The sequence below is a fragment of the Siniperca chuatsi genome, linkage group LG22 (genome assembly GCF_020085105.1).
Source record: "Siniperca chuatsi isolate FFG_IHB_CAS linkage group LG22, ASM2008510v1, whole genome shotgun sequence".
NCBI classification, from domain to species: domain Eukaryota; kingdom Metazoa; phylum Chordata; class Actinopteri; order Centrarchiformes; family Sinipercidae; genus Siniperca; species Siniperca chuatsi.
The window spans coordinates 7,637,392-7,665,321 of record NC_058063.1 but is presented as its reverse complement, the minus strand read 5'-3'; the positions used below and the strand labels follow the sequence as shown (position 1 = coordinate 7,665,321).

The 27,930-nt window shown below is 41.9% G+C and overlaps 1 protein-coding gene and 1 long non-coding RNA gene across 2 annotated transcripts in view; one reads left to right on the top strand and one right to left on the bottom strand.

Moving 5' to 3' along the window:
• The window catches only part of kdm6ba (lysine (K)-specific demethylase 6B, a), a 108,372-nt gene that overhangs the window by 68,402 nt on the left and 12,040 nt on the right, over nt 1-27,930 (bottom strand). The gene's annotated exons all lie outside the window — the stretch shown is intronic.
• On the top strand, nt 374-14,316 carry LOC122869658. Its single transcript, XR_006376377.1, has 3 exons — nt 374-437; nt 8,172-8,278; nt 13,811-14,316. It is a non-coding gene; the product is annotated as an uncharacterized LOC122869658 (long non-coding RNA).

The following is a 27,930-nucleotide window of genomic DNA, read 5'->3' as shown; positions in this document are numbered from 1 at the left end:
CATATGCTCTCATCTCTGTCCATTTCTCTCTTTGTCTCTTTTCCAATCTGCTCCATCTCTTTAGTCCCGTCGTCATGTCTTACTAACTTGATTTGTTTTCCTTTCTGACTTCACTTCACCTTTTCCCACTCCATTTCTCATTTAGAATTACTGTATTAGACAAATTAAACATTGTATAAAATGTGAACGTGTAGCTCTCACACGTCTATTGTCTCTGTGTGTATACTGTACTGTTTGTGTGGGTGTGGTATGGAGGCTGTGTGGGAAACAGGATTGAGGAAGTGTGACTATTCCCACATTCTACCGCTTAACTAATCAATGAAGAAAAGACAGGAGAGACAATATACTGCTGACGAAGTGGATCTGTGTGTATGCATGAGAGGGAGAGAGAGCGCTAGACATGACAGACAACAGGTCTAGCTGCAAGTAGAGTGAAGGTAATAATTCAAATCTCAAATCCCAATAGCAAGACAAAAATACTAAAAATACTCGTGTGATTTTGACAATTTAAACACTGGTCTGGATAGTAAGTGAGATATCAAAACTTGATGGTGCCTGTGCAATGGTACCAAACATCATAAACATCACTGGAAGCCATTTTCAAAGCCTCTCCTCAGCAACAACATCTCTACAACTTACAACTGGCTCATTTGTGACATTTTATTGTTTATTTAACTAATTTTATTTCCCTGTGCATAAGAAATGTTAATTAAGTCATCAAAGTGTTATCTCGATTGAACAAGATGTGTATGCAATATCTCTCTAATGTGTATATATGAACTTATTTCTGCTGTAGCTTTTTTGTTATTGCATTCAATTCACACTTGGGCCCTTTAGCAGTGTTACAGAAATGTTATCAGGTCGTATATAGTAAGATTGCCCGGGTGACCTTTGCATAAAAATGACTCAAAAACGTAAAATTACCAGCACATCTATGGAGTAAAGTGCATGTCTGAAACTGGCTACCGACTTGGCTGTCTGCTTGGCTTTGATGTCTGACTCCCTAACCTCAAAATTGCACAAGTCATTATATGTGTGTGTGTGTGTGTGTGTGTGTGTGTGTGTGTGTGTGTGTGTGTGTGTGTGTGTGTCTGTGTCTGAGAAGGACATAGACAGGGCATGAAGGAATTTATTGCTTACTTAAATCATAGTGACCTTAAACCTGTAAGCCCACATAAAAGTTGTCTACTTGCTATGTACTACATGTGGTAATTTTCTCTTTAAATTAGAAAAAAAATACCTTTATAAATACCATGTGTGAAAATGTACACTTAAAGCAGAGATGTATAAAAATTCAGGTACATGTGAAAAATATAAACAACTTCAACACTTCTTATAACTTAACTGTCAACAGTAATTACAAGACACCCTAGGAGTAAAGTCATTCTAAAACTTTTCATTTTCATGTAGGCTAAACCATGTGACAGTAAAGCTGTAGATAAATGTCAAAATTGGATGAAGCATAACTAAAAAAGTAATTGTTTGTTGGGATGTATGTAATTTAATTATAGGATATGAATAGGTGTTATAAATACACAAGAGGCAAGAGTGACCTACCACCTTGTGATTTATACTTCCTAATAAGGCCGCAGCTCACTTGGGTTCATGACAGCCATTATTATGAGTTATAGTGGTCTTAATGAGAGCTGTGGCAATGTCTTTACTTGTGGGCCAGGTCTTGACAGTGAAATAATGCAGACAAAGGCAAAAACACAAACCATGACCAGTCAATGACCAGACTTTCCATCACACAAATTACAGGTACACAGATGCCACTAACTGAGTAAGTCATGATGGCAGCCAAGAAATGTTTCAGTACAGGCACTGAACTGTTAAAGGAGCAACTCTGCAGGTTAAATGTGTAACTTTACACAGTGTAAAAGGCAATGTAATGCAAGTTTATGTTCTAAAAAGAAACCAATATTAAGTTAAACAAAGGCGTGTTGGCTTTTGGAAAATTTCTGGGAAAGTTGCAGCCAAATGTGCTGTTTAGTCAGTTTTGTCACTTAAGCTGCGTTTCCACCGCAGGAACTTTCAGGGGGTGGGGCTTGCTGTGCTGAACACATTTGATTGGTCGAGCTCCGACCGGCGGAGCAAAAAGTGGTTTGAGCGTCTGGATCGATGCATTGCCGGGTCACAGGCCAGCCTTCTCTGGCCACAGCACTGTACTCAGCGCAGTAGCTGAGCCACTGCGCTGTTGGAAGCCGTGGTGGAAGACATGGAAACAGATGTAGTTGGTTGAAGGTATGATGCTTGTTAAATGCTATAACGCTAACTGTTGTCATGCTATTGCTACCCTAGCCAAAAGGTAACGTTAGCTACATGCTAAAGCCAACCACTCATGGTGTAGAATCACGGTGTTCGTTAAGGCAAGGGTTGGCTAAATCGATCGTACAAAATGACATCTTGTTAATGTTGTCGCAGTGAGACACAACGTAAATTTTTTTTCAACATGTGTTTCAGATGAAAGGGGCGGGCACACTGCAGAGACTAGTGTGTTTACTTCTGTGACCACCAGCAGCCCTCGTCCCATGTCTCCTACTGAAACAAACAAACACTGTATTTTGCACATTTATATTTCTGCTGATAATTAAATAGCTGTGGAAACAAACTATGTATAGTGGCTCTATATATGTAAAAATAATATGTTAATGGTGAGAGTGCATAGGTTAAAATAAGCAAAGGCCCTTATGCTGAATTGCAGGTGATGTGTTTAATAAATGAAAACAATAGAGTTATGTAGCTGTGTGATGGGTGTAACCTAACTGGTGTAATTTGCCCAATCTTCGCGGGTCTTCAGACTGCGGTGGAAACGCAGACAGCAATGGGCTGAAGGAACTTTTAGTTCCTTGAAAAGTAGTTCCTGGGAATAAAAGTTCCAGGTACTTGAAGTGAAAATGCGCCTTTAGTGCATCACGACACATAATGTGAGTGTGAATATACAGTGGGTGGTGGTGTTCTGCATTCATACTTTTTGTTGTACTAATTAGAGGATGAAATGCAATGAAATTCAGTGGGTGGAGACGACCAAATGACGCAAAAGCACTAAATCAGACTGGGAAGGAAAATCCCACAACTGGTTCAATATGCTGGAGCAATTGTTGCATAATGGTTCTAAATTTGTGTGTGTGAGAGAATGTGAGTTTGACTCTTACTGCTTACATTTATTTCTTCCAGTGTGCATTTGTAAACATCACCTCCCTTTGCCTGGCCTGGTTGCTATGACACCTGCTTTGGACACGTGCAGAGGCCTCACTGTCTGGCCTGACCTTTGACCCCACAGAGCTCTAACCCTCATGACCTCAGCAGTGGTCTGGCACTTCATCTTACTGACCACTCCCACCACACTGCTCTGCATTTGTGTGTGTGTGTGTGTGTGAGTGTGTATGACAGAGAGAGTGAGTGTGAGCATTTCTTAGACCCACTGTAAATGAGAGGGTCTATGTCAGCATGAGAGGCATGACAGTGGGTGTTGGTGGGAGTTTCAGAATCAGAATCAGAAATACTTTATTGATCCCCAAGGGGAAACTCTTTTAGAGTATATTGCACAGGAGTATTTAACAGAGAATATTGTGCAATTATTTCAAGTATTGCAGTGATGTTAATGATCCTATGTCCAGTTTAGTGACCTAGGGTCATATAGACTGACCCTTAGAGGGAGGATTTAAAGAGTTTGATAGCCACAGGCAGGAATGACTTCCTGTGGCGCTCTGTGGTGCATTTAGGGGGGGATGAGTCTTTCGCTGAAGGTACTCCTTTGTTTGACCAGCACGTCATGGAGTGGGTGGCAGACACTGTCCAAGATGGCATGTAGTTTGGCCAGCATCCTCCTCTCCACCACCGCCAGAGAGTCCAGCTCCACCCCCACAATGTTAGTGGCCTTACAGATCAGTTTGTTGAGCCTAGCATTGTCCGGCAGATGTTGAAGGACCTCAGCCTCCTCAGAAAATAGAGGCGGCTCTGGCCCTTCCTGTAAAGAGCTTGAGTGTTCTTAGCCCAGTCCAGTTTATTGTCCATGTGTACTCCCAGGTACTTGTAATCCTGTACAATGTCCACACTGACCCCCTGGATGGAAACCGGGGGCCCCGGTACCTTGGCCCTTCGTAGATCTACAACCAGCTCGCATTGAGCTGCAGATGGTTCTGCTCACACCATGAGACAAAGTTCCCCACCACAGCCCTGTACTCAGTTTGATCAGTTTGATCAACTGCTGATACATCCCACTACAGCAGAGTCATCAGAAAACATCTGAAGGTGGCAGGACTCTGTGTGGTAGCTGAAGTCTGTGGTGTAGATGCTGTTCAGCAGTAAGATGATGACACCCTCAACTCCCAGCCGGGGCTGGTAGGCAAACTAAAGGGGGTCCAGGAGGGGTCTGACCATGGGCAGCAGCTGTTCCAGCACCAGTCTCTCCAGGGTCTTCATTATGTGGGAGGTCCGTGGAGTCCTTGGAGCCACTGGGAAACGGCGTCTTCGGCACAAGAACAAGGCAAGATGTCTTCCACAGAACAGGGACCCCTCGAAGACTCAGGCTCAGGTTGAAGACATGTTGAAGGACTCCACATAGCTGGGGGGCACAGACTTTTAGCACCCCGGAGCAAACGCCATCGGGGCCTGCAGCCTTGTTTGAGTGGAGTTTCATCAGCTGTCCTCTCACCTGGTCAGCAGTCAGGCACACAGCAGAGGTAACAGGCAGGGGAGGGGGGGGGAGTCGTCAGTCTGGAGCGGGCCGTTAGCCTGAGAGCCAGTTGAGGGGGGAGTAGGACTCTCCCAGGAAGATGGAGGAGGGGGGAGCAGAGTACTCAGAGGAGTCTGAGGGCAGACAGCAGCTGAGTTAGAGGGGGGATGAGTAGGAGCCGGTGTGTCGAATCTGTTAAAGAACAGATTCAGTTCGTTGGCCCTGTCCAAGCTGCCTTCAACTCCTTTGCTGCCACTCGGTCTGAAGCCGAGTGATGCTCTTCATGCTGCTCCAGACCTCTCACATGTTTTTCTGCTGGAGTTTCCACTCCAGCTTCCTCTGAAACTTCTCCTTGGCCTCACTGATTTTCACCTTCAGGTCAGCCTGGATTGCCCTCACCTCCTCCCTATTACCATCAGTAAAGGCCCTCCTCTTGGCATTCAGGATGTCTTTGATGTCCTTTGTTACCCACAGTTTGTTATTTGGATAACAATGGACAATCTTAGTTAGGACATTGCAGTCCACACAGAAGTTAATGTAGCCAGTGATGCACTCAGTAAGCCATCAATGTCCTCTCCATGGTTCAAAGAGTGAATCCCAGTTTGTCACCTCAAAACATCCCTGAAGTGTCTCATAGGCCTCCTCTGACCATCTCCTCACTGTCCTTGTGATCGCAGGGTGCCTTTTAACCAAAGGCACATAGCAGGGTTTGAGGTGAACCAGGTTATGGTCTGACCTATCAAAGGGGGGGAGGGGGAAAGAGCTGTATGCATCCTTAATGTTAGCATACAGCAGGTCCAGTGTCCTCTCTTCTCTAGTAGGACAACTCACATACTGGGTGAAATTGTCAAGTGTTGTTGAAACACTGACATGGTTGAAGTCACCTGAGATTAAAATACAAAAAATACAAAATGGAAAATGCTAACAAAGAAAGACACACAGCAATTAAGACACGGCGGTCTGTTAATTTCCACAATAATGCAAAAACACTATTCACAATAATGAAGCTCAGGTGAAATAACACACAGTTATAAACCTATCTCTACCCTGATACAAGCCTCTTACTTGAGATTGCTTTTGGTAGTGATCTTAAGTAATGTATCAGTCCGTTGGATTATCTGGCGGAGTTTCTCTCAGGCTTGGATTCTGATGTGGCCAGGTCCGCAATGTCGGTTTCCAGGCCGAAACTGTTCCTTCGAGGGCAGCAAACACAAAACTGTCGCTCATCCAGCGAGTAAAGACTCTCCAAATGTCACCTGTCAAATGTCAAGTTACTGAGGTTACAGTGGAAGGATGACTAATGATCCGATGCAGCGGGCTTTATAGAGGTGATGACATCATAGCTGTGCGCTGGGATTCAAACAAATTATCACATCTGAGTTTGAATTAATGGCTAGTGGAGATCTGGCGCAGTTTCACTGTTTTGGCCTTTATTTTCCATTCAAGCCTCTTAATGAAGGCTTTAGATTTTCTAGGCCGCTGTCTTTGTCTCCCCACACGTGGTGAGGCCCAACAGTAAGCTGCATATTGGACCAGGATTGGCTTACAAGCTAGTTGTGATGTCACAAAATCATGCTACTATGTACACATCTTAAATTTAAAATTAAGGTGAGCATAAAGAAACTTGTGAAACATGTGAAAACAGTCTTCTAGATTATCCTCAATCCCACTTTTTCTATACGAGTTTACTGTAGTTATTAGGATACAAAACAGTACAAGAGTTGAAAAATGCACAACAACAGGTAAGAGCAAATGGATGCAAAGGGACTCCAAGATGAAAAAAAAAAAGTATATATGGCCTGTACAGTGTTCAGATCTTGAGTTATGAGAGTTTCTCTGCAAGCATGTGGAGCTGCAGTGTTAAACTCTGAACTAAAATCTGCACCAGGAGCCTTGGATGCAGTTTGGAAACACAACCAAGGAGGCTATGAAACACAAAACAAGCTCCAAGCATAGGGGCCACCATGATGGGGGGGAAGTTGCCTAGTTTACCACACACACACATCACACATATCTAGAAAATGTACAGAAATGCAGAAGCACAGAAAAGGTAGAATTCTGGGTGAGTATCGCAGGAAAACCAACATTATTCCACTGTGCAAATATGGCCCTGCAAACAGAGTAGGAGATAGCTTTGTGTGAGTGAGTGAGTGAGTGAGTGAGTGAGTGAGTGAGTGAGTCGTCATGCCTTCATTTATTCATCAACCTTCTGGGAAATGGCAATAAGAGACAAGGTCAATACATTATTGCACACATGTGCACACACACCCCTTCAGTCCACCTATAGAAATGACCAAATATACAGTTAATATTTTTCTAGGATACTTCTGTCAACACATATACTGTAATGACTTGTGTTAAAATGGTATCACAGTACACACACAAGCCACACACACACACACACACATACACACACACACTCACTGTGTTCAGAGACTTGTTGGCTGACTGGGCCATGAATCTGAGCCCAGAAAGCACACAGACCCTATTAAACGCTGCCGGATCTGCAACACACACCCTATTAAATGCTCCAGATTAGCTGAGTCAGCATGCCTAAAGAGAAAAGACTGGAGGTTTAGACAAAACAATGAGCCCCGTAACCAGGAGACACACAGCACACACACACACACAAACCTTTACTCATGATCATGTACAGTATGCTGACATACTGCATGCCCACAAGTACAGAAACGTGCGTACAGTTAAAAGAAACACCCAGGAACAAAGAAAACCTACAAACACAAAGGAACAGGCACACACATATAAAATGCTAAAAGACACAGGAACACACACACACACACACACACACACCCACCAGTTTGGGGAACACAAGCATGTGCTACTTCACATCTGGCTCCTCTTAGACCAAGACACAAAAGAAGTAGTATGTGTAGTGAATGTGGCATTGTGTGCGTGTGTGTGTGTGTGTGCGCGTGTGTTTGTCATTTGGTCAGTGCTTTGATAGCTGGCGAATGAAAAGGAGGGCTCACAATGAATCCAGACAGGAGAGAGAGAAGGGAATGCCGCTGTCAGATACACAAACACAAATCACATGCAGCTGTTCATCGTCTACCTGAGAGGCACATGACAGACACACACACACACACACAAACAGTCAACGTAGCAAAAGAGGCAAATGTATATCTTTGTTACTTGGGCAGTGGACAAGTGTGTGAGACTTTTTCACCACCATGTGCATCTCAGTGGAAATCCTCAGTTTGTGTGTGTGAGTGTGTGTTTGGCTCGTAGTGACATGTGAGTCACAGCGGGTTGCGGGTCTGACTATGGGGTAAAAATAGCCCTGTGTGTCAAACATGGTTATAGAGTGATGATGAAACAACTGGCTGTACCAGCTGCTCACACATACACATTGTTTCACTCATTGCACAAAGGCTGTTACTTGGCTATGCCTCTCTTGTCTCTAGGATGTGTGTGTGTGTGTGTGTAGGGGCGTCAGTATGTCTAATATTACTTGCCCCTACTTTATCTGCAGGACACTTCTGTGCTAGTCTCACCAGATCACACAGAGAGAGAGAGAGAGAGAGAGAGAGCGAGAGGAGGGGGGTGACGGGAGGAGGAAGACGCAGAGATGAAGGAAGGGTGAGTGACCTGAGTGTTTGATGTTAAAGTTTGGAGCCGACCAAAGGAAAACTTCAAACACTGCATAGAATTAAAAAGATTACCTCCCCTGTACACACACACTTCTCTCTCCAGTAGAGCACATGCACACACACACACAAATAGACAGCAACTAGCAGTCCACAACAGGTCAGCATGCCCTTTAGTTACAGATGGAAAAAGAAAAGAGAGATAAAAAGAAACCCATTATCTGCCCTGTAGTCACTCTCTCTTTTGTCTGTGAAGTAACGTAAAAACTGATCCCAAGCCAGCGCTGTCTCAGTCAGCTTTGTAAAGAAAGACTGACCTGAAGGGACAGAATGTAATCCCAAGTAAGTCAGTGAGAGCTGTAATAGACAATGTCAGAATCATGTAATATGATGCGCTACATTAGCCTCACCAGAATCCAACTGAAGCCTTTAATACAGAACCATATAATTAAACTCATTTGAACTATAACAGAATTTTACACAAGTACACCGTGAAGCTGTGGGTCTATGTATAATGTGTTACGTACTGATCAGCATGTATCTTGCACAGTAGCAATGGAAGAATCAGAATCAGAAATACTTTATTGATCCCAGAGGGGAAACTCTTTTGTTACAGCTGCTCACTATCACGTCAATGCACACAGGAATAGAAGTTCTAAGCAAATCAGAATATAATACACTATAATACAGGCAAGATAAATTAAGTACCAAGTGGATATAAGTATAAAATTAAAATAAGTATAAAGTACAAAGTGGATTTAGTGGTCGATGATAAGTATGTATGGTATAATAATACAATGTAATAATATAAGTAGTAAGTAATAGTGCATGAACTGTAGCTTTCTAATAAAGTGTAGCTTATTAGATGATTATGAGACGGTGGATATTGCACAGCAGTAATAGAAGTATGAATAAATATCAATAAATAGGGAATTTTAACAAACTGTCCAGTGTCCAAGTCAGACTGAGTTATGTATGGCTGGTGTTTAGTGTGCTATACTATGTACTCTCTACTTGGGAAACATAATTTGGAATATATAACAAAGTAACCTGAGCTCAATGGTCCACGCACTAGTATGGTATGTTTTATTTTGACACCAGTTAATAAACTAAGATCACATTTTCCTATATTGTTAACATGGTAAAACAACCTCAACTGAAGTCAAGTGTCTGACATACAGCTTTTGGATGATATATTGAAGTGCATCTTTATAACAAACAATTAACTGATTATGATTCTGCTATAAGTTGTAAAACCACACAGTCATGCACTATAGACAAATTCTGGTTTCTTATTTTTGTAGTTTTGGCCATCAACCTGAGTCAGATGATCAGACTTTTCATTTTGTTTTTTTGGTAATTATTCCCATCAGCAAAAAAAAAAACAAGTCAAACATACAGGTTTTATACAACTGGTGAGGAGAAAAACTATACCAGAAAAAAATGACGGGCAATTCTTTAAAGAAAGGCTGTTAAAGAAGCCTGGTTCAGTGTTAATTGGGAACGCTGGTGTGAGGGTTATAAGTAGGGTTGCCAACTTCCTGAAACGGAAATACGGGATGCCGGTGGGGGGGCAGAAACTGATCTAATGATCATTCAGTGTGGGATGAGAGAGGACATTAATTAGTGGTGATTGTAAACAGTAAGAGCAGTGTTTGACTGTATTTAAAGATGCTATTTTAGGACATTTTCAAAAGTAACTCCTGTAGTAAAAATAATCAGGTACAATGCAGAGTGTGTGTATATATATTAACTGAAACCTTCCAAATATAGTGTTGCCAGATAGGTGGGTGTTCAAGGGTTAAAGCGAAAAACACAATTCTAATGTAAAGCAGCAAGAATTATATATAGTAGCTTGAGCAGAGACTCTGAAACTGAAAAAGCATTGAAATATAAAAAAAACTAAATTCGCCAGATTCTTGAAAAGTAGAGAGGAAATAAGGTAGTATGCTGTGTGAGTTAACTGTGGGTATGTCTATGCTTGTATATACAATACGTTTTGCACCCAGGCTTGTGTGCATGTGTATTGTTCTTTCATGTGAGATGTGAAGTTTGTGGTTCGGAGTCATTACAAGACCGGCAGAGTGACAGAGTGGTAAATAGAAAGTTATAGGAGAACATAGTGAGAGAATAATGAAAATAAAGAATAAACAAATGGAAAATAAAACTAAGAAAGAGGGAAAGAGAGAAAGTCAAAGAGTGGAAATAAGAGAGAGCACATAAATGAAAGTTGAAAATGAGTGTGATGTGAAGGGAGAGTGACAAAGAGACGGAGAGAGAAAGAACCACTCATCTCCCCATAAAGTATCAGAGTCAACCAGAGTTGTTAGCAGCAGCACCGTGGGTGGTTGTAGAGGACGGAGCACACACAGACTCACACACCCTCAATGAGTGATGCATACTAGCCGGTCTGAGCCTGGTGGCTAGCACTAGCCTTTATTGGTTAGGCAGCTGGTTTGATGTGGAGCCCACACACAGCGACAGGATGACAGGCACACTGTAATACACACACCACAGAGAGAAGGAGGGGGTGTATGTGTGGGTGTGGGAAGGGGATGTGTTGAGTTGGGGCTATATGTGTGTTTATATGGGAAAACTGCAATAGTACATCTGTGTGTGGGGGCTTGAAGAGAGACTGAATGTGTGTGAATGTAAAGTGGGTTGGAACTTTGTGCGTTTGTGTGTGTGTGCCTGATACCTGTAAATCTGTGTGTGTTTGGGTATGTGTGTGTAGAGGGGTTAAAGTTTGCCTATGAGGGTGTGTAAGGAACAATGTGTGTGTGTGTGTGTGTGTGTGTGTGTGTGTGTGTGTGTGTGTGTGTGATGATTTGTGAGAAACCCTGGACATTGATGACAGATTAGGAGCAGTGCGCATAGAGAGAGATGGTAAGATAAACAAGACCAAGAGATGAAAGAGAGACATAACATGAATTTGAGTAGAACAAAAGGAAAAGAAAGAAAAAGAAAGAACGTGTACAGGGAAAAGAGATGGGATGGTGTGATAAAGAAAAAAAAATCAGAAAGAAAAAAGGGACAGAATGACCCCTAATGATTGAGGAGAAAAAGAAAGAGTCTAGAGAGAGAAGGGGAATGATGAGAGATAAACAGAGAGCGTGGAGTGTCTGGCTGTGTCCCAGCTTTGTCTTTGGTCTCAGGGGAGGGAGGCTGGCAGAGGCAGGGAGGCTGGCTGCTCTGGCCCAGGGCCAGGCCACACACTGTGCCACGCTGCCCAGGAAAAGCCCCGGCCTGAGAGGGACAGGGGGTTGGGGGGTGGGGTGGGTTTGTGGAGAGACCCAAAGTCCAGGCCCCACCAAGGCACTTCAACAGGCCCGGGGGGGCCCATTGTGCCCCCAGCTCAACCACTTGACACATCTGGTCCCCTCAGCGTGGTGAAGACTCGTTCACCTTGGCACTGTGCTGTGGCTATGGGGCTACAAACCTGTCTGCAGTCTAATCTGAGCTGGAATGGCCTGGAGCTGATTATACAGACACAGGAGTAAATACTGGGACTAAAATAAGCTTTGCTTTTGACATTGGCTCTACAGAGCAATATCACAATTGAAAGCTTTGCATTATGGATGATTACTGGCTACTAAATTAGGAAATGCTCAGAAAAGTCAAATTTAAAAATTCAGACACCACGGTGGGTGCGTGATAGCCCCGGAAGGAGATGACGAGCCGGTATAGGAGCCAAGCTGGCTAATGTCCAGTTTGGATGAAATGGGACTCAGGCTGGCCAAGCAACAGGAAATCTGAGACTGTTGTGCCCACATCTTTGCAGAGACCTGCTCCACCAACATCCCGGATCAAGTACTTGTTCTAAGCTGAAGGAGAGCAAGACTCCGGCAGGATGAGGGGAGGCGGACTCTGTGTTTACATCTATGGTGCTTGGTGCCCAAGTGCCGTCAAAGTGAATAGACAGTGTTTCCAGATGTTGAACATTTTTATGTGAAGATAATAACCATATTATTATCTTCATTATCTTTTGCTGCTGTCCAGATGCAAATTCAAAAAATGCACTGAATTATTTCCTGGGTTTATACGTGTATGTATACATATAAATAACTGTAGGATATATATATATGTGTGTAGCATGAAGGGACTACTAACTTAATTTCGTTGTACAACCTTGTGTTGTATAATGATAAATAAATTACCTTGTACTTGTACCTTGTATTTTCTGCTCTATAGTGTACCGTTACGTAGGGCTAATACTTTCAATAGCTGCAACAGCAGTTGTTCTATAATAAACAGAAGAATTGGATAATAGCATGAGCAGTTATGACCAAACCTGCTGAACACACAGACAAAGTCTGCCACATACAGACACTCAGGTGTTATCATCAGAAATTTTAAGTAAAGAGCTGTCATGGTACCATCCACACTGGCTGATCAACAGGTTATCTTTGGAAATTGCACTATATAAACACAAGATTTTGTCCTCACCATAAAGATGAAAACAAAATCTAAAAAAAAATTCTGATCTGAACTTAAAGCTCAACAATTCAAACACTAAATGTTTAAATGTTATTCTTGTGAAGAAAATTACCACTATGAGCATGATTTGTGATTTTATGCAGTCAGTTGTGTAGGCATCAGATGTGTGTTTATGTTATGTTAGAGCTCATCACTGCTAAATAAATAAACTGTTCTGTGATCATAGGTGTGTACTAATTGGATATTTTACATCAGCTTCCAACTCAGCCAATGAGATCTGATCAGCTGAGTTCGGAACGCCTCCTGTGTCTAAGAATTATGCCAGTGTGTTCAACAGGTCACCAAGTTGAACCAACTCAAGGGAGCAGGACAGGCTGGGCCAACTTTGAGAAACTGGGCCAAGTTTTCTAAACTTCACATTATACATCAATGAAAAAGTGAAAGGCAAAATTCTCTGAATCAAAACCTAAAAATATTCTTACTGGGATCAATTCAGCAGCTGCAGCAGAGGCTGCGAAAAATCTGACTTTAGTTGAAAGTAACTTGAAGACAAGAAAGCAACTGCAGCATTCAGCCCAGAGCTGCTCACTAATGAACTCACAATCACTTGCTATGACTGATTAAAACCCAGTGAAACCTCACATATCAGTCTCTCACTCCCTCTCTCTCTCTAGATTTCTCAAAGCTACACAATGCTTTCTGTTTTCTTTCCTGTCTATTTTTCTACTCCTTTTAACCTCTGTGTGTTTCTATTTTGCCTCTGTATCTCTCTCCCTTTCCTGTTTCTAATGAATTAACTCACTTTACTGGTATGCTTAAAAGACACATTGCCAGAGCTGTGTACATACCTTCCAAAAACATACAAACAATAGTTTCATCCATTCAAACCATGCTGAAAAGATTTATTATTTGGTTTGAAAACATGTAATAGTACATAATCCTTAACAGCCATAATAGCATAACAAAACTGAGATCCTATGTTTCCAAAACTGAAAACATGCACATTCTCCAGCTTTTTTGCTTTGTTTGTTTCTACCCCTAATTATAAATCTCTCCATTTCCTTTTACTCCTTCTCTCATCCTCCAGCTCATCTATCTGTGTTGAGCACATGTATTGTATGTATACTTGTGTGTGTGGGTGTGTGAGTGTTAGAGCATGGAGCAGCCCGAGGGAACAGAGCTGACTAAACTCCATTTTCCAGCTGCCTGAACAAGCCAATCAGCCACGAACCTCAGAGCCTCTGTTTCCGGAGGACGGGAGAGGACAATCGCCACAGCGACATTGCATTGAGATGACATCACTGATAGGGGGAAGAAAATATGCTTTTTAAATGTGGGTTTATTAGATGTATACATATATTCTTGCACAGGGTGGAGACTGTGAGTGTGTGTATGTGTGTATTCACACATATCCAGTGTCTACAAAAATGACCTCTGTGTTGAATGTACAATCACTAAAGCTCAAGTTACTACCAACCCTTCCTCTGTCGGTCTCTCTCTGTTGAGATATAAGGTTACCACTGGCTCCAGACAGTGAAGCTAATACTCCTTCTCCTCCTTCACCTCCCTCTTACCTGACCGGAGGAAGGGAAGAAGGCAGGGAGAGTGGGACGGAATAAAAGGATGAGAGAGCAGAGACAGGAAGGGGGAGAGAAGGAGGAGGAGGAAGAAACTGAATGGGAGGGAGGGTGGAGAGATAGTAGACACACACAGACAGGCAGAGATTTTTATAGAGGGAGAAAGAGAGATGATAATGAGTGATTGTCTTTTCCACCTGCGAGATTGCCATGAGGACAGGAGATACAGACACTGCGCACACACACATACGAGGAGACATGAGATCTGGGGCAGCCACAGCAGTCAATAGACGGAAACCTAAGATGGCAGAAGATGGGGGGCCCATATGACCCCTCCCTGCTTGTCTCCCCCTCTCTCAATCGAAGTGCGCTAGGGGCCCCATCAGGGTCATGCACACACAAACATAGACACACACACACACACACACACACACACACACACACACACACACACCCCTGACCCTGCCCTTCCCCCAAACGAGCCCCTTATTGATGAGGTCACTGGCTGAAAGGTCAAATCCCAGTGACAGAAAGAGAGATAGAGAGACTGAAAAAGTGGAGTATTGAGAGACAAAAGGAGAGAGAAGAAACTGCAAAAGCTGGTTCTCTTGAACTATCATGTACATTTTAGGGCTGCCACTAACGACAATTTTTCTCGATTTTTTTCGATTAATCTTTCAACAATTTTACCGATGAATCAATTAATCTAAATGATCATTTTCCTCCAAAAAAATCTAATTGACCATTTAATTTGAGTTCATTTTATTTTGACAAACTATGACATTGTATAATACAGCACAAAACAAAATGTAAACAAAGGTTTGCATATTAAAGTGCAAAACTGTAGGTTTAAACTGGCAACTCCAACACACGGGCAAAATAAGCCCAGATTCTAACCTAAACATTTTCTAAAAAACGTATTCAATGGAATTTCTAAGGTAGCAGGCAGATGAGATTATGGCTTTATATTAAACAGCTACAAGGACAAAAATATACTAAAATGAATTATTAATGAATAGACAACACCACGGTTTCAGAAACACAACCCGACGTCATGCTGCGGTGGCCAATCCGGAGATCAGACCTGACAAACGGCTCCACAATCAGTAAACCAGTTCATGGACCAAACTATGATACTCTCCCAGTTGTGTCCTCACTTGGTTTATTTCGTGTACCCAGCTTCGACTTCTGTGTCTGGCTTACAGTCTATGCTAAAAAATAGCGATACCACGAAGCGTCCTTTGGTTTGTGTTCATTTGTTTAAGCACCACCACACTGTCGTGATGACACAGCAATTTCTTAGTGATATTAAAGAAAAACAATGAAAAACCACGTGTCTGTTAAAAATACTGATGTTGATGCATTTTCAACGTTGACGTCATCGATTACATCGACTATTCGCAGCAGCCCTAGTACATTTTACACAAAACATTTGTTATTGCACCGAAAATAAAAAACAGTTTCACCTTGAGACGAATGGAAAGTCTTCAAATACAGAGTAATATTGAACAGGCGCTGACAAACACCTGCTGCTTTCTACTGTATTTCTCATGTATTTCACAAGTGGTTCAAATATACAACGCACACTTCCTATAACTAGAATTTAGTGTTGTTTGTGTGTGTGGAAGGAAAAATATGCTTTTTGGTCAAATGTCTCCTCCAACATGTCACAGTATTTCAGTGCGACAAGTGTGTGTGATTACAAGAAACAGCAAAGGAAACTTAAGATTTGATGAGAAACTTGTTTTGTCTTCTTGTCTCTCACATTGTTATGAGAAACATTGTCTGTCTTTCGTTCTCACAAGCATACACACACACACACACACACACACACAGACTGATAAACTGACTGACATAACACATACTGTATGACATACACTCATACAGATAGACTTTTGATGAGACAGAGAGCCTGATCACTGCTGTCTTCAGGTGCTCAGCCGAACCTCGCAGTATTTGAAATAATAAAAAAAACAGACTGATGTTTTAAATTCAAACAGCCACCAAAAAAATCTAGCAGTGAAGTGATGCTCGGTGCTGCAGAAACAATATAAAGTTGGGAGGATGAGCATTTCAAGACATGCATTTAATGTTAATGCATGATTAAACTTATGGCCCAACAGTTGCTGTTGGAGAAAAACTTTGTATCTCAAAAATGTCAACATTTTATGAATTAAGAAAAGCAGGCCTCGTGTCAGTACCATGGCTATACATGCAATATTTCACAGTCAGACTCAGACTCTGTTCAGACCGACACAGTGACACTGGCCAAGCCAACATTTGTAGTTTATCTGATCTGGTCAACACACATCATGGTAACTCCTTCACAACCCTCCTCCTAACCGAGACAGAACAGGCTTTTGTCATGAGTTGTCTGTTAGTGATGGAAACTAATTTCATGACGCTGACCTTTAAAAAGACATTTAAGCAATTTCTCTCTCTCTCTTGAAAAGAGAGATTGCGAGCAAGAGAGAAAGAAAGCATGCACATGTGGGTGAGCAAGAGTGTTTGTGTACAAAGAGCCAGAAGTGAAACTGAACTGAAAATTAATTTGCTGATTAAGTACTGTAATTCTGTGTAGTTCTATGGTTTATCAGTGTTTGGAACTACATTGCAGGCTGGACTTCATGCTAATGGCCAACCTGAGGTCAACATGTGACAGCTGGCTCATATGAATGCGTCTAACACGGGTTGAACACCTGTTCAGCAGACCTTCATCACATGCACGTCTCCAATATGAAATGCTGTCAGGCTACTCCTTGACTTTAGCAATGAATGACACTTCACGTGATGTTTTTGTGGTTTGAAAACTTATTTCTCTTAGTTGAGAAAATAATCTCACCACAAGGCCCATTTAGTAGCTGTTCTGGAGCTGATGAAGCAGATGGAGTTTGCCCAGGTGAAATGGAATAGATGTTCACATTTCTTGATATGTGATGTGATCAAAAGCTCCAGAACAGCTACTAAACTGACTTTGTGGTGAGACTTTTCTCAAGTGCCTAGGTCAAGAATGAACTTTGAACCTCAGTATTTCTCTCAGTTAATGCAAACATGTACTCAAATCTAAATTCATGAATGCATTTCTTCATAAAAAGTCTGATTCACGCAAACTACTGATTAACAGTGAGTTACATGACGGCTTCTCCGTCAGGAGACTAACTGAGTTTACTTCTGTTTCCATCAGTACAGTGTTTAATCAAATGTGAGTGGCTATGTGAATAAGGTGAATTGTTGCCCTTGATATCCTCTGCCCCCTAAACATCACATCTCAGTAACTCAGATGTCATAGAAACATTCAGCCGTATTCACTTCTTTTGTTGTCTCATTCATGTGCAGTTCAACTTGTAATAATAATATTTCAGCAACACATTAAAGGCAGCGAGCCACAGTCGGAGTATTTTATCCTGTTGTATTTGCCTGCACTTGAATTTTGAGTGTTTCCTTTTACTGAGACTCATTTGGGGGAAAGAGAAGAATTGCCATCTACACCTTTATTATAAAATGTAGCTCGACATTTTCACAGGCAGCCAGACAGAAATATTAATAAATCTGATAAATTTTATCAGAGATAAAAATAACTCCATATCAGAGACACAAAGAAAGAGAGTAAGGAAAAGTAAAACAGCAAAATGGAAGAAGACATAGAAAGAGTGCAGGTGGAGGAATAAAGAAAATTCATCTTTGTTGCCTTCCTCTCCCTCTAGCTCCCTCTCTTCAAAGCCTGCATTATCTTAACTGCATAATCATCTCCTCTCTCGCTTTCATCTTTCTCCTCCCTCTCTCCTCCCTCCGTCTTTCTCTCATCGTCTCTGACATCAAATTTCTACTTCTTCATCACTCCTCCATCTCTCTCTCTGTGGAGGGGCAGTCAGCAGTGATCAGAGGGATAATAAACTGTCACTGTGCTGCATGGAAAACACACACACACAAACAGAGGAGATGGAAAGACCTGCAGTAGTGAGGGAACTTTTCTGTGTAAACAGATAAATATTGGCAGTAACAGTGTGTTCTGTTATTCACCATGACACCTGCTCTACCCTCACACTAAATCTGTTACTCTCTTTCAGTTTTCCTTTCCTATTCCTAACCTTTCATTTTTTCTGCCTCCATCTGAATCTTAGCCTGTGAAGCAGAGAGAGAGAGAGATTACTGAAATTCCATCATCCAAAGTCTCACTGTTGCTATCTACCACAGACATTTCAATATATGCAGACTTTGCTGCTTAAACGCACACAACACACTGAAGAACATCAAACATACACAGACACACTTGCATGTGCCTATGACCCAAACACATGCACGTGGCGCTGCGGTGATGCAAACTTGGCATGTCTGGTTCCAACCGATGCTCACTTTCATTTTAACACTTCTCTCTTTGCCTTCATGCTCACAGTCCTTTACCTTACATCTTCTTTGCTCTTTCTTCTCTGCTGTGTCTTTCTCTGTTTTCTGTCTGAGACGGCGTGTACAGCAAGCAGAGGGAGAGAAGCAAAAAGCCAGAAAAGGACAGATGAGACAGAGAAGGAAAAAGAAAAAAAAACACAAAGAAATAAAGGGAAAGAGACTGGGCTTAGCTACTCAGATGCTTTTCGCTTCTTCTATTTCTGAGTTGCAAGCTGAGTGTGTGTGTGTGTGTGTGTTATTTCTATTTTTAAACCACTGCAGAGTCTGACTGCTTGATTCACTTCCAATAAGTCCCACTGACTGCACAAGTGCACACTAGGAAACTTTTTGAGTGTGCCCATGCACATGTGTATAATGTTTTCCATTGTTACAGAGGTGGAAAACATGTGCACGTGTGTGAGTGTGTTCTTGAAAAACACACCTACGTTTATGCCTAAATGCACACTATATCTTATGCATCATTATACGAGGATCATGGTGATAACCCAAATGAAACCAGTGGAAGAACTAAGAGCCAGCTGGGGCTCCACACACACAGCTAACATGACTAATAATGCCTGTAATTGCTTGTTTTCACATGAAGTGAGTGAGCGACACCCTCTCCCTCGCAATTTTTCACTCATCCCTCTTCTCCCTTCATCTCTCATTCTGAATAAATGATTGTGGGGATTATTATGAATGAATGATTGTGGGCTATGGGACGGTGTGTCTGTGTGTTATGTCATCTCAAAGCCATCTCTATTAGCAGAGTTTGATTCATAAGTAGGAAGCCTCACTTCAGTGATTCCCCTGGCAGCCATCAGCACAATAGATCCATTATACACACACACACACACACACAGAGTAGAAAAAAAATGACAGCGGAAGGAGAAAAAAATTTACCCGTGAGAGAGAGAGCTGAACAAAGAGAGGATGAGAGCCAGGAAACAGGAAGTGTGGAAGGAGGAAATGAGAGGAGGAAGGAAACAGGAGGGGCAGAGACAGAAAAATGTGTAGCGAGAGCGAATGCTTTGTTTCTGCTTCTGCCCACTTGTGGGGTGACGTACAATATTCCTGCCTTTCCAAAAACGAACAAAAAGGTCATTCTTTGTGTTGCTGCTGCCTCTTGGCAAAGTTTGATCATTGACTACCACTGAATATAACATGACTGATAATATACCTCAGATCTTCTTATTCATCCAGCTTGATCAAGTTTTTAAACTCCACTTGCACTGTCTGGAGACCAACATGTGCTAATCAAATGCTGCAAAAATAAAGTCAGACAGTTGACAACTCAACCATCAACTGTGTTGTAAATAAATAATTGATGATGACTCTGTGTGACTGATGGTAACCCACATTCTCATGAGTGGATGCACACGCAATAACTCAGCCTACTCCTTTACACAATGTGTGTCATTACCACACAAAATGGCACAGAGGGCAAATGAAGACCACTGTAACTTGATTTTATGTTCAATAGGTGGGAAATTAAACATTGAGAGACTTGTTACAGTGGCATCAAGGCAAGACATTTTCATATATAAAGCCAAATATCACAAAACTGTCTCAGAGCTTTACCATCTGAACAATATACGACACTCTCTTATCCTTAAACCCTTGATTCATGAAGAACAATCTCCACCATTAGCAATAACAAAAACTACAAAACCACATTAAAGTTATGACTTTAATACACCACTTACTCATGCTTATGTACAGTGTACATATCAGTAAAGGTATTGTCCAGGTTGCATGAAAAGCTCAAATAAAAACCTGAGAAATCAACAAACTTACAAGAGTTAATGGTTGTACAAGAGTTGGCAATGCCAACCACTAAAGCACACAGAGCCATGCATTATGGGAATCATCAGCACTGAGTTGAAACATGTCATTGACATGTCATCAGATTGCTTGACACTAGCCATCCTGTACTGTATATCTAAGACACTTACACATCCTGGAAGCCACACTTTTATATGGAAGCTAAGGATTTACAATGAATAAATATAGCTTTTCTGTTTTGCATGATTTATTATTTTGAATATTTCACATGTTTATTTGTTTACAATATCGACTCAACACAACTTGTAGTAGAGGGGTCAGCAATTGTGTTCAGCAGGGTAGAGATATAGGGTGTGAAGTGAATAGTGGTAATGGCCCAGCAGTTTGGTATGGGGTACTGAGTGGGTGGAGGGAAGGTCGTGGTGGTGGTGGTGGAGGTGGAGGGGGTTCAGACCTACGTGATGCCAGGCGTGTACCCAACGCTACCTGGCTCGCGTTCAAACACACCCCCACTTCAGCTGTCCCTGGAGAGCTCCCCGACATGAACCCGCAGACATCAAACACACACAAAGACACATTACCCTTTCATACACCTAAAAGACTAGAAAGATACAAACACTGAGAGGAAGAGAGACAGTATAAGTGCACGAGAACCCAAGCACATAAAGAAGGTACAAAGAAATAACACAAAATAAGCATGAACAAAAACACACAGAGACAAGGACATCACACACAAACAAAAGGCCAGACCGATGCACATACTCAGAAAACACACACACACAATAAAATAAACAAACAGTCACAAACATACAAACTTCCATGCATGCAGGCAAACACACACCACTCTGTGTGCAGGGCTTCTTTGGATATGGCCCCAGCCCCAAACAACAAGCAGCATGAAATATTCAGTGAATTTTTCAACATGTGCTCTTTCCCCTTTTGCACGTGTAGAAGTGCAAAAAAAAAATGTAGGGGGAGAGCGATGGGGAGACAGGAAGGAGGGGGAGAAGGAGTCAATGAGGGCAAAGGCAGAGCGAGCAGCAGGAGAGAACGGACGAGCAAGCCAGAAACTGACTAGGAGACACAGAGAGAGAGAAGAGAGAGAAAACCCAGCTGACTCTGTTCCAAGCTACTCCCCTTAGCAACAGCCCTGGCTCAGCCTGCGTCCCATTGGCCAGCTGACAGCATGCATCACAATCCCATGCATGGCTCCTCAGCCAATCAGGGGTTTCCTTGCAACTCTGCATTTTGGATTTCATTTTCACCATGGCAACACAACCCTGCTCTTGGCCCTGGATGTGGCCTATGTAGTGCATGCGCACGCACACACACACACACACACACACACACACACGCACATACAATACTGTACATACAGAGTTGACCAGCCCTTGTTGAGCTCAGGCCAAAGCAATTAGTCTGAAAGCACCAGAGATATAAACAAAACTCACATGGCAGACAAGCTAACTCAAACAGCTAACTCTGCTGCGTCTCCACACCTGTAAATGTGTAACTGCATGTGCCTAAGTGTTACACAGTGAAGAACATTGGAGAGCTGGAATAAGAGCTCATTCAACACAGACAACCCAGGAAATGCTTGGATCAGTCTGTCAGTCTGCATCCTCAAATAAAAAAAAAACATCCTCACAGTCCTCCCTCACATTCACACTCAAGGGTGGAAGTGGAAGCATCAATCTGAAGTTCCTTTCACACATGTACATTTACTCCGTAAATCTTTTGGCAATTTTATAGGTTGGTGTCATGTTTGAAAAGGGCCTCAAGTAGTGATGGCTCTTCGAAGGGAGTCGGATCTTATGGCTCCGTTCCTTTCCGAGAGCCAAAAGAACGGCTCATCTTTCTTTTCTTTTTTGGGGGGGCGGGGGTTACTAGGTTTATTTGCAAAATAATCACTAGAATAATGATAGGGTAAGATTTGAATTAGATTCAAACTTAGACATCCCACCAATATAATTTCATTTTGCATGTGTGGACTAGGTTTAGCAGCACTAAATTACTCGTATTGCCAGACCTGATGTCAATGATCTGCATTGTAAACATAATACAAGGTGACGCCATATCCCTCTGCTTTGTCAGTGAATTTACGACTACTACTTCATGCAACACTTAATATTAGAAAACCTTTTAATTCCACCCAGCTGATGCAACACCAGCATATGCTGGGATAGTAATCAAGTGGATCTACTATTGCGCTGTGAGTCGCAGACAGTTTGTGACTAGAGTGGTAGCGTTACTGGTACACTGTTCGCGTAAAGGGGAGTGGATTTAGGGCAGGCAGTGAAATTTTGGCACAACGATAAAAAGAATGGCTCTTACCAAGTACAACTTGGTTACCTTCGTTCGTACCAAAGAGACGTTGAAAAGAATTGTTCGCGAACGTAACATCACTGTTCGCGAACATAACATCACTAGTCTCAAGTAGTTTTTCTCTAAAAGTAGCTCTGGCAGTTTGCTTTCCCAAGACCTGGTAACATTTTATTATTTTTTTTAACTTTGCACAGGATTACTATTCTTTAACCATTTCTAAACAGCACAGCTACAAAGATACACATACAGTAAGTACTAGTACGATGGGTGCCTTTGATCAGTGCATGTAAAATACATAAATCATAAATGTCAAGTGACAACAGATGCATGGAAAGGTGGTAGTCTTAGTGCATTTTGTGTATAAGTATATGTAATCTTCCTTGTACTTCTACTGCATGTTCCCATTTTAATGAGATGCCATTATAGGAGCTGATATTAAGTGAAGAGCTACAGCAGGATACATAGCAGGTGTCTGTTCTGGCTTCTTAGCCCTCTATAATCCATACAACACTAATAACTGTTCAAGTGATTTCTGTGTCACTGGAGAAACTAGCTTACTGGGATGAGTCCTTAACATCGCACTTCATACATTTCAAACAGACACGCAGGAAGACAGACATAGACAAGGTAACTAGCTATGTCCTCTTTGTTCTCTCAGTGAGGCGAGATATATTAAGGGTGTGAGAGAGGGAGGGAGAGTATCAAAGATATAAAGACAACAGGAGAGAGATGGAGGGGGGGCTGAAAGACAGAGAGAGAAGTAGTGAGACAGGTAGCTAGATGTATGACACAGGCCAGCTTCTGGAGAATAAGCAGGAAGGGAGACAATGAATAGCAGCTCCTCTACAGACAGACACATGATGAATGGGTCTGCTGCCTAAAAAGCCAGCGTGTGTCTGTTCACCCCACAGTGTGTATGTGTGTGTGTTTGGGAGTACGTGTGTGTAACTACAGAAGCGATCCATCTGGGCCATTGTGGCAGTGACCGCATTGGAGGGTGATATCCAGTATCCCCTTCCCCTCCCACAAGACGAAACACAACCATCAGCTCCAAAAACAGCACTCGGGGTCAATTGTCAAACTTAACAGCAGGTAATTAAAAGTAATAGTAGAGCTTCCCTTGGGTTTGACGATAGGCGATGTATGTATCCCACCAACAGCAATTAGTCAGCCAATTACCCCGGGGCCTAATTATAACTGCCATCCATAGGAAGGCTTTGGGAAGGACTATAATGGGTTCTTATGATAGCCTGTGTTTATCTAAGAGATCAATGATTAGCATGATCACTGGGAAAGGTCAGCACCTCACATGAAAGGCTGCCTGCCTAACTGACATTTCTGTTTAGCTGCAGTTAATTGGTACAACAGTACCAAAGTGCTGTTTTCTATTAACGGTTTGTAAAAGTACATATTAGGATGCCATCTTAGAGGCTACATTGGGTGCAATGAATTTAAAGGCCAACACACCAGACATTCCTAAAGACTGAAGTCTTATTTTTCATGGTTTAAATGTACTGAAATAAGAACAATGAACCTATATATCTTTATGGCCATGACTGTCTAGCCAAGCTTGTTTTTTGTACATTGTTCATTTGAATATTGCTGCGTTGAGCTTTTCTGGTTTTGTATATGTCTCATGCAGCTTTTATATTATCGGTATAATATATACAACACGTGACTGATGGAGCTTTATTGGCACAAGCTTAAGTGCAATGGTTAAGACGCTGCATTAGTTGGAAATTTGATGTACTTTATTTTGGCTGATTCAATTCAATCTAGAGTAGGGTTCTTCCAATGTGTGTGCGTGTGTGCGCGCATGTTGCATCTCTCAGAGCACAGGGCTCGGCAGCAAAAGCTCCTCTAATCGAGTTAGCTGTGATAACAGGAGTGGCAACTGGCTTTCCAGGAATATACTCTCCTACTGAGCATGCACTCCCTGCAAGTGGATTTTACACATACATACACACAGATTCACACACACACACACTCTCACAGATAAACACGCGCATACACATACAAATGCACCCAGCGTGACCTAGCTTTCTTTTTCCTGGGTTTTAAAAATGCATGTGTTGTGCTGTGGGTCTTTGGAAAGTAAATGCAAAATGCACGTACACATACTAAGACAAGCATATTAACACATTAATCTGTACATTCATATACTAGCTTCTATGTGCTTACATATCACTATTTGTGTGTATTGTTTATCAGCTGGCAGCTCTGTGAGTCATTTAGGTAGGTCAGTAGGTGAATGACGCTTTCAGTGTCTGGCCACCTTGTTTGGTTAATTGTGGATACACTAACCTTGAAACCCTCTTAGCCACATACTGGCCCATTTCCACTGTCTGAACTCAGTGACCTGTGCCAAAGTGTGACGTTGTTTATCGGTTCTGACTGTTTGTATGGTTGACACATGATTTTAGATACAGCTCTCAGAACCCCAAAATATGGCCAAAATACCCCAAAATTGGCCAAAATATTCCTTTTATACTCCTTTATTCAAGTACAGTGGAAAAATAAAACAAAAAATGATATCAGAATGTACACAGGTTTCTAGTTAGAAATACATATGGACACACATACACAAGCTCTTCCCATAATATGTCATGCATGCGATCAACTGACTACACTGCTGTCAAATTTCCAATTATGTCATTAATATCTTCAAGAATAATGACTACGACCTAAAATTCAGCATGTTTTTCCACTTAAGGACACAGACAGTACAGTAAAAGGTATTAGTATACTGTCACACTGTACTGTCTGTGTCCCTAATATACTGTATCAGTGTACTGTGTCTGTCTGTACTGCTCTATATTGCCCCCTATTGAATCCTTGTTGGACATACTATACATACATACATACATACATACATACAGATACATACTGGATATATATTCCTTTAACTACAGCTTGTCCATAGGTTCATTAAGGCCAATCAACTCAGTGTGTATACAGTGTGTGATTGCTTTACACAGGGCACAGTAAGAACATTTTTGTGCAAGTCTGTGGATGTGCTGTGTGTTTGTAAAATACCACGTGAATGCATGTGTTTAAAGTTAAACATGGCACGACAGTGCTATGTACACACCATCTGCAAATGTGAAAAAATGTGTGTGTATATATGAATATCACTTATCTTTCATACTGTCAAAATAAATTTGGATAAATGGGATTCATATGCAAGGTTGTCAGGTTGGATACGTGGTCAGCAATGCTGATCCAAAAATGGACGCCACCTTTGGTCAAGAATGACTTTTGGTCTTTTTTTGTGTTGTTTTGTTAACATGTGTGTAGCATAGTAGAAGCCATGGGCTCCAATGACTTAAAAGTGGACTATGCTGTGTAAGTTCAATAAAAGTTGAACATGAAATCCTACAATCATCCCAACATTGTGTCAGGCATTTCCATTTTTCTCTGGTTCTTTTGCATCATCCGCCTTGACCAGTCAAAACAAATACCTCTGAATTAAAAAGAACTGAAAATGACGTATATGTAAAACTAAAGTTTACACACCACTTTATTTCCTGTAGTTGCTGTCTTTTTAAAAAGGACATTGGTTGATTCATAGTACAGTATACATCATTGTAAGGCCAATCAAACTCATATCAATTCTGGAAATTACTGGAGCTAGTAAGAAAAAGTAAAAATTGTGACAGAAATCACATCTCTAGTACATTACTGCTACTGTTACTATATTACTGTTCAGATGTACATAAAAAAGGGACAAAAGGACAGACAGCACTTCAGCGAGGTGAATGCACAGCCTTCACTCGATGTGCAAATCCACAAGTCAAGTAAGAGCATGTAAAAATAAAAGGCTTCAAGCTCTAGTTTCACATCGGATCTATAGGATCCGTCTCTTCTAGCTGCTATCTCTCACTCTCTCCTCCTCTGTAGCTTCCCTCTCCTCTCTCCCTTTGCTGGCCTCTCACACACAAAGGCAGGGGGAGGCAGGCAGAGGTGGAAGGCACAAAGGGGCTGGGAGCTGTGGGCTTGCCCTGGGGAGAGGGAGGGTGAGGGTGGATGGGGGGTAACAGGGGGTCAAAGGGGGGCCACGAGGGTGTAGAGGGCTGGGGGGTGGGGAGAAACTGGAGAGTCAGAAAGCCAGAACAGAAGCTGGGGTAGAAAGACGGGGAGCAATGGTGGGAAGGGAGGGTCTGAGGGTGAGAGAGCATAACACAAGACAGCTTATAGCTGCAGTGATTTTTTTGTTTCCCCTTTGAAGGGGGGTTGGCAGTGGATTTGTTCAAGGAAGGGATTTGGTTTGGAAAATGCACATCCACTATCTACCAAAGCCTGTGTAAGTGTTTTAGCCACATCTCTTTTGTTAGGCAGATAGTGTTCACATCTTGTGCCCGCTTTGCCACAGCTCAGTTTCTTACTCAGAGCAGGAACAACAACTGCACCTAAATTTTCTTCCCATAACACAACATGTAGGCTGAAGGTGGTGACAGGCTTATAGTGTAGGAAAACCTGCCTGAAAAAAAATTGTTGACAAACACACAAATGTGTGTGTACTTGCTACAGTTTAGTAAGATGTACCTTTATGAACATGTACTGTAGGTGACATCAACATTACATCTATATTTCTCTACATCATGTGGAAGTTGTCATGGTCACTCCCCAAGAGGCAAACATACACACATTCAGCATATGCAGTCGGCAGCTGATTGCACATGTGAATTCAGAATGAATGCAGGCATAAGTTACAGACTGTCAGAGGCTAAAGATAAGAGAAGCAAATGGACCACTGCTCAGTGGAACAACTGGAATCCTGGTCCCCCAAATAGGTAAAAATCCTACCTTAATTTGTTTTTGGACTACACAATGAGCCCATCTTGATTTTGTTGTTAATAACAAATCCTGCTTTAAAAGGGGATCAGGCATTTAGGTTTTTAGGTCTCCAACTTCAACCAGTGCAAACAAGACAAACAAACAAGAAGGCTGTGTTGTCTCAAGTCACTTCACCTTATGTTTTCTGTTAGAAGATGCATTTGAACACACACTGCAAAGTCTACAAGCAGCTTTCATCTGGCCACTGACATGTATGTGTGCGTTCTGTGCATGCCTGAGAAGAAATAATGAGTCAGTAGTTTGTATTTGTCTTGTTTTTCTCTCTGCAATGTTCTTTGTA